At 37.6% G+C, this 7,678-nt stretch overlaps 1 long non-coding RNA gene across 1 annotated transcript; it reads left to right on the top strand.

The window, feature by feature from the left end:
* The first annotated feature begins 314 nt into the window (after positions 1-314).
* LOC125325572 lies at positions 315-7,337 on the top strand. The gene is made up of 3 exons (XR_007203408.1): positions 315-451; positions 1,280-1,582; positions 4,724-7,337. It is a non-coding gene; the product is annotated as an uncharacterized LOC125325572 (long non-coding RNA).
* Positions 7,338-7,678: the final 341 nt, after the last annotated feature.

Raw genomic sequence — 7,678 nt, 5'->3', positions numbered from 1 at the left:
TTGAAGTAGCTTTTGGATTGAACACATCTGATAGGAAGAAAATACCCTTCCAGCAGAAGAGACAAGAGATGGCCAAAAAGAAATTTCATGCTTCAGCAAATTCCATTTCCAGAGTTCAGATAGTGATTTCATGAGTGAATTGACTTTCACGTAGATTTCATTTAAGCAGATATATACTGGCTAAATAGTGTTCCTTATATAACCTTAAGTTTTTTAATAGTGTCATATCAGGGGCTATTATAGGTCATGATGATTCTTTAAATGTATTAAAACTATTTTTAATAAGGAAAATAACAACTTTTTTTTTTATTTAGACTTTTTTCAGTTCATTGCCTGTTGCTATATTCCAAGACCCTTAGAGAAGATTTTTCTTGTATGTTGCTGACAATGATCCTATGCAAACTACTCAGTCTTATCACAACCTTGTGGCTCACTTCTGCACTTGGATCAGGTAAGGACAACTAAACAAATGCAAGCTGAGCAAGACAGGAATCTCTCATGGACTTCAAAGCACTTAGGAGTTTAATTTTACAGATTCAGGGAGTTACACTTCCCCTTTTTCAGTCCTGTGCTGGTTTTTTTAACAGCTTATCCCACTCCTTACCATGCTAGATCTTCTCTCATGGATAATTTTGGAGCATTTTTTTCCTTCCTGACATATGCAACAACTAGTCTCACACTCCACAAGCTTCAACATTTGTGTGTAAGGTGTTGCCCTGAAAAATACCTTTTGTCTTTAAAAGAAAACAGCAGTCTTTCAGCTCCCTAAATATATGCAAGGTTTGATTTACCTTTGTATTATAAAGGCATATTGCCACTGAAAAAGTGTGGAGCCCAAAGACACACAGATAAATGAACATATATATATATATATATAGTTAAATATTTATCAGAAATACATGTATATGTACATATAGACATACACAATTTGTGCAAGATTAGCCAAAAATGAGCTAAATCCAGGAACAGATTAAATAAATTGCTGTAAGAAAATTGACATCTGGAGACTTTTCTTCAGACTTAGTATGAAGCGCCTGGAAAAAGTTTATTTCTTTTTCTGTTCTCCTTCTCAAAGGTATAATTAGTGGTTTTCTGTGCGTGAGGGCCAGCACATGTATATATGTGTGTTTGTGTATGCTTTACATCCACAAATGTGTGCGTGTGGGTATATAACTGTGTATACACACAGATATTTTAAATATTGTTTGTCATTAAAAATACTTTACAATTGAAAGTAACAGTGAAATAGTACTTATGTATATTTTTTTCTATTTCTGAGGAGCTGAGGAACTCTGATAAGAACATGAAAAATTATTCCCATTGGGGAAATTAACAGCACTGAGATGAGCTCTTACTGGCACCCCTGCATGACCCCAGCTCCAGCAAGGAGCTCACCTTCTCCCAGGACCCCAGGGCCAAGTAGGACTCCATCCTGGTACAGATTCTGTCTACTCTGAACCAGATCAGCTGACAGGATCAAGGCCAGAAGAAAAAACTACTCTGCTGAAGGCAATGAAGCTCTCAAAGCAATCTTTTAAAAGAAAAGTTCCACTAGGTAGCATGCTTCTCTGGGGTGCAAAAGGTAAGGGGCTGTGATCTCCAAATGAAAGCAGTACCAGGTATAATTTACATTAGCTTGTGCCACTGTGATGTGGCCACTTCCATTGGTCTTTCCTAAAACTTCTAAAAGGTGCATCATGCATTTTAATGATGTTCAGCTCTGCTATTGCTGTTGATTGGGTTGCCTTATATACGCAGCTCAGATTTTATTAAATAACGTCATACAGGGGTCATGGAGAACATTTGAACTTTTACTAGATAAGTGTCACCAATCAAATAAATCAGAAAAGAACAAGGATACTTCATCACAAAGGACTATTTCTACCTTTAGTTTAACAGACCAGTTTGTTAATAGAGTGTCATTAGCATCAACTTAATGTAATTCTTACTTTGTTTTGGAAGTGAAGTATCATAAACTTCACTTTAAAAGGTTATACGTGTACAAAAGTGAAAGAAAGGTGAAAAATCAACAATCACACCCAATCCAGGATGATTCATCTTCCACAGAGGAAGAGATAAAATCTCTCTTTTCTGGAAAAAGAATATGCAAAAGAAGTCCGTGAAACCATTGAGCAATATTGAAAAATAAATAAAGCTGCAATCAAATAGAACACACAATGAGAATAAGATCAAAAATGTACAATGCCTGTAGGCAAAATGCAATGGTCAGAAAACAGTCCGATGAATGGAAATACTTGAGTCTAAATGAAGATATTGTTACAGGATATTGTAAAGCAAACTGGCAGAAAGGAAAGAAAATTAGTGTAGCACGAAGGTAAAAATCATAACAGAAGTCATAGCTGTCTGTTGGTGGAGAAACTGTATCTGTGTTAAAGAAATCCTTGGCAGTCAAATAATATGATTAAGTCATCCACATCAACAAGTCCTAGGGTATCACTCTGGATTGAAACTGTGTGTTATAGGTTAATACTGGGGCAACATCAGTGGTGCACAGTGGTGAACACGGCCTCCAGGATCAGAAACAGAACAGTAATGGAAAATTTCAGTCATCGCTTATCCCCCTGAAAATGGGAAAATGTCATTGCGGGCATCACACAGAGACAGAAGTTGAAGACATCATGAATGACTGTGTTTTCTCAAGAAAAGTGAAAAGAAAAAGTCCCCAAACTTGTCTAGATGATTACTATACATATATAGGGAAAAAAGCATTGTACAAGATACACTTCAAGGTAGACTCATAGAAAAGATACTCGGGAGTGTCTAAACTACCAAAGCTTAATGCTCTAAAAGGAAAAAAATGTTAGGAAGTCAATTATGTTATCACAGTACTTTAAGAAGGGTGGTTAACAAAATCAGAGGAGCTTGTTAAAAAGAAAAAGAAAAAGAAAAAGAAAAAGAAAAAGAAAAAGAAAAAGAAAAAGAAAAAGAAAAAGAAAAAGAAAAAGAAAAAGAAAAAGAAAAAGAAAAAGAAAAAGAAGAAAAAGAGGAAAAGGATTCTTTGTGTCAGAATTCAGCACAGAGAGGCTTAAGGAAGTTTGCACAACAAGTCTTTATTTACAGGGGTGAGGCTGAGGGGTTATGTCAAATTGAACTGTCAGTAGAGAGGTATTAGAGCAAATCAATAAAGTGAGTAGCAACACATTGCCAGGAACAGGTAACAATCACTCGAGGGATCTAAGGGAATTCAAATATAAAATTGCTGAACTTTTCACAGTAGTGTGTAACTTATAGCTTACATTGGCCCACGTTCCAGAGTAATGGAAGGTGGCAAATGTGGCCTCAATTTTTAAAATAATCTCCGGAGGGGAGCCAGGAAACCGGAGAATGGTAAATTTGACTTCCTGCTGAGGCAGACTGATGGAAGTTATAATAATGAGCAGAATTAGTAGACATGAATATATACAGCTTACTGGAGATAGTGGACAGGGTTCATAAATAAAGAAATTATGCCTCACAAATCCTGTACAGTTCTTTGAAAGGATCATTGCCCTTGTAGACAAGGGCGACTTGAGAAAAAAATTACCTTTGGATTCCTAAACCTTTCTAAAATATCCCTTCCTAAACAATCTTACAGAAACCTAACGTCAGGGGGAGATTGCTGCACATTAATAACTGCTCAAAGGAGATGGAGCAGCAGGCAGGAATAAATGGTTGCTATTCTTCCTGGAGCAGTTACTCGGGGAATCCCAGGGGAATCTGGCTGGGAATGGCCACAAATCACCTAGAAAAGTCGAAGAACATTGAGAGGGGAAAGTTTGCTGGTGGTTTGGAAGTAGTCAGAACAATTGAAACCAAAGCATACTGAAGAATTTCAAAAGTTTGCATCACGCTGAATGGGTGATAAAATGGAAGATAAAATTAATCCCTGATAAATGTGAGGTAATACACTCTTGGGAAGGCAGTCCTAAGTGCACTTTGGCAATTATCAGATCAAAATTTAGCTGGTTTTGTTTTGGAGATGAGGGACAACTCAGGACAGTTCTCCAAACACATCTGCTAGACAACCTTTCGTGGTCAAAAGCAAGCAAATAAATTTTGAACAACATTAGGGATGGACTAAGAGAAAGCAGCATTATTTGAATAATGCAGTCACAGCTTAGAGACAGGGTTGGCTTGTGCCTCAGCCCCTGTCTCATAAAGGTGGTGGAAGTTAGAAAACTTCAGAAAGAAAGGTAACAAAAATGAGCAGAGGCTTCTGTGCAAAGTGGAGCTTTATATATGAAGACTGCTAATTATGGAAAAAGGTCCAAGCAGGACACACCTAAGATGTATGAAAATCTTGAATGATATGGAGAACAGGAAGATCGAACAATTCTGCTTTTTCCAATACAAGAACGAGGATCATTCAGCAGAAAGCTTTAACAGCACACCTAAACCAAATGAAAATAATTTTCCACATAGCATACATAAAATTGTGGAAGTGCCAAAGGATGCCATGGAGGTTTAGCATATGAAGAGTTTTAAAATAAAATCACGTGGCTACACGGAGTGAGGTATTTGAGTGTTAAACCAGCAGCTCTGCTCAGCAAGTCCCTAATCCCTGATTTCTAGATACTGGGAAAATATAAGAGTATAAGGATTATAATCAGCCTCTTTCTCATGGACTCTCCCTGCAGCTGCTGCGGCCAGACGGGATAGACGAACCCTTGTTCTGACCCAGCATGTCATCTTTAAATTCTTTGTGTGCTTTTGTTCACTCTAGCAATCTGTTATATGGCAGTGCTGAGACAAGAGAGACGGGGCCTGATGATTGTGGTGAAGCTCAGCTGCACAGAAAAGATTGGAGGAAAAGAGCAAGATTCTCTCACGCTTCCAAACAGCTCAAAATAGCTGATAATTCTCCAAGCCTGAAGTCTGTCATGTTAAAAGTAGTATTCCCTCAACCGAGAAGGTTACACAGGTAGCAGGTTTGGGTAGAAAAAAAGAGTATGCTGTAACTGAAGGGAGGAAAATTAGTAACATAAGCCTGAGCTGTGAAGTTCTAATGGCACTGAAAGCTAAGTGCCAGGGACACTCACCAGGCACTTCAGGATTCTCCTGCACCATATCTAATGTGCGGATTAGCACCTTCCCTTTCAAACTTTGAAAATTCACAGACACAGAAATCCCTGAAATAGGAATAGGGGAAAGGCGTGGTGAGCTGGGTCTAGCACAAACAAAAAAACCTGTTCTCTAAAATAATCACAGTCATTTTTAATAACACAAAATCTCATTTTTAAACTAAAAGAGCTTGTTAGAAGAACACAAGAACACAAGAACAAAGTTGCAGCTTTTTAAACACAAGCTGCAGCTTTGTTTTGCACAGCAAAACTGAGTACAGTGGAAGCTGCTCTGCTGGCTGACAGCTCTCCATCTCCTGGGAACTGCTGCTCTCTGGTGCTCATCTTCCAAACAAAAATCTGGGACAATTTCCCTTTCATTCACTTCACTCAGCTTTCAATGTTGCTACTGAACTGCCTCATCAAGAGAAGAATCAAGATGTAGTAACTCATGTTCAGACACGCATCCTTTCTAATTAAGTGTTGGGAAATAATATGCACTTGAATTGTAAGATGGGCCTATGCAATATGTAAGTGAGATTGAGAGTCAATTTACAAATTGGGCTTTGTACAGCGTGGTGTCTCCTATGCATGTGACATAAACAGCTAAGAAAATTCTAATTTTGGTAGTGCTGGTAGCCTAGTTTAAACATTTTCAGCAGAGCATGTCTGGACTCCTCATTTCAAAATTATTTTCATTTTGAAATTGATGGAGGCATCTTGAAAATGGGGTTAAATAACCTGAAAATGAAACAAAGCACTCTTTTTTGCAGCTGGATGGTTGATTCACCATTTCTCAAAGAGACTGTTTGCTTTAAAAGGAGTATAAATCCTGTGCTGGGTCCCTACAGTCACAAGGACCTTTGATGCATTTTGCAAGTGATGGCTTAATTTCTGTTTTGATTTTATAGTACAGAAACTACACGGCTGAAATAATGAATGATTGGGTAATATATCTTTCACTATTTATCGGTTATTTTCATCACAGTTCTGCCATTTTTATTCCCTCTGCAATCCAGTACATCTTCCTCGATGTGAGAGGCTGGTGAACTAAATAAATATAAAGCAGAAACTGTCTGCAGAAAAATGTCTATTAGAAGTTCTCTCCTTTCCGTTTTAGATAATTATGTCCTATAAACTGCACAAAGGAAATAACAAAGTCAGCCAGTAAATCAGAGGCAGTAAGTAGAAAAAAGGACTGTTGATGGTGTCTTTAACTGCTGAAAATGGATATATGCATGAAGTAGAAATTCTTTAGAAAATCATAGTTATTTCTGACCTTACTGAAATTCCTGCTGCTCATTACCAAGATTTAAGAGGTTGATGCTAGGAAGGGTAACAGTTAAATTTAATGAAAGTTGCAGCACTCATGCTTTCTGGGCTACTGCAATTATATTTGACAGAAACTGTAGAAGCATTTAGTTCACCTTGAACTGATCATCAAAACATCCTATGTTGTTATTCGCAGTGATTTCAACATCCATTGCTTGTTATAACTCTAGAGTGGTTTTGCTAATACTTCTATTTCCTACTTGTTCTGCTTTTGTTAAAAATGCTTGTCTTTTAAATATTATATGCACCAATTTCACGTACAGAAATATTGTGCAAACCTATCTACTTATACAATAAAAAAGGTAGGGAGTTAAGAGGAAGAAGGCAGCAAGAGGTCTTTGTGCTGGCAAAATCTATTCACACTTCTCAAATTTAAAAAGTACACTTTTCATGTGAGTATTTACTAATTGTAAAATGTCAGCACAGGAGTATCCTGTTTTATTTGGGGAGTTTTTTTGAATGTATGGACATTTCATATAAATAATGCTTCTCCAAACCATCCTTACACAATCATTTTTATTATCTATTTGCATTGTGAGTTCTGGAATATCTATCTCCAAAAAGATTATTATTTTCATAATTTGCCACTTACAAATGTGGGTTACATTTTAGCTGCCAACAACTCAGGAATCATCTGTGGTTATAGGTTCCAGCTGAATACTTCCAAGGCATTTATGTGTTGTAATAGAATTATTCTTCAGATCACGCCACAAAATTAGGAAACTGTGAGGTAATTTCCAATAAACAATTACTATATCATTTACTGAGTGATTGGGGGTGGGGGGAAAGTGGATGCAAGGAAGCTGCTGTTTCTTGCTTATTGTGTATCCCTTAAATGAGCACAAGGTAAACGAGAATGGCCTGCAACTAACCCTGAAGTACAAGACAGAGATGATGCCTGAAGAGGCCACCTAAAAACAGAGACTAGACAAGAATAAGGGAATAAAGGTAGGTATTTATTTTAAAGGCATTCAAAGGTACACCCTGGGGAGCCAGAGGCCAGATGGACCCCAAGATGGACGACAGGGTGTGAGTTCTTCACACTTTTATAAGTTTGGTTCATTTGCATATCAGGGTTAATTCTCCAGTTAAGGCTTCAGTTAATGATGTAGTTTTCCTTTAGAGGCTTTTGGTTGATACTTTTTGGGCCTAGGACGGTCTGAGTGTCCTTGGAGAGCAGGCCTGGAGAGGCTTTGTTATGCCTACCTAGCATGAGAGAGCAGAAGTTAGCACGCTACAAGAAACTTCAGAGTTACACACTAGGCAGTAGGATTTGAAAAATATGA

Source organism: Corvus hawaiiensis, chromosome 4 (genome assembly GCF_020740725.1).
Source record: "Corvus hawaiiensis isolate bCorHaw1 chromosome 4, bCorHaw1.pri.cur, whole genome shotgun sequence".
Classification (NCBI taxonomy): Eukaryota; Metazoa; Chordata; class Aves; order Passeriformes; family Corvidae; genus Corvus; species Corvus hawaiiensis.
This window is presented reverse-complemented; position numbering and strand designations above follow the sequence as displayed.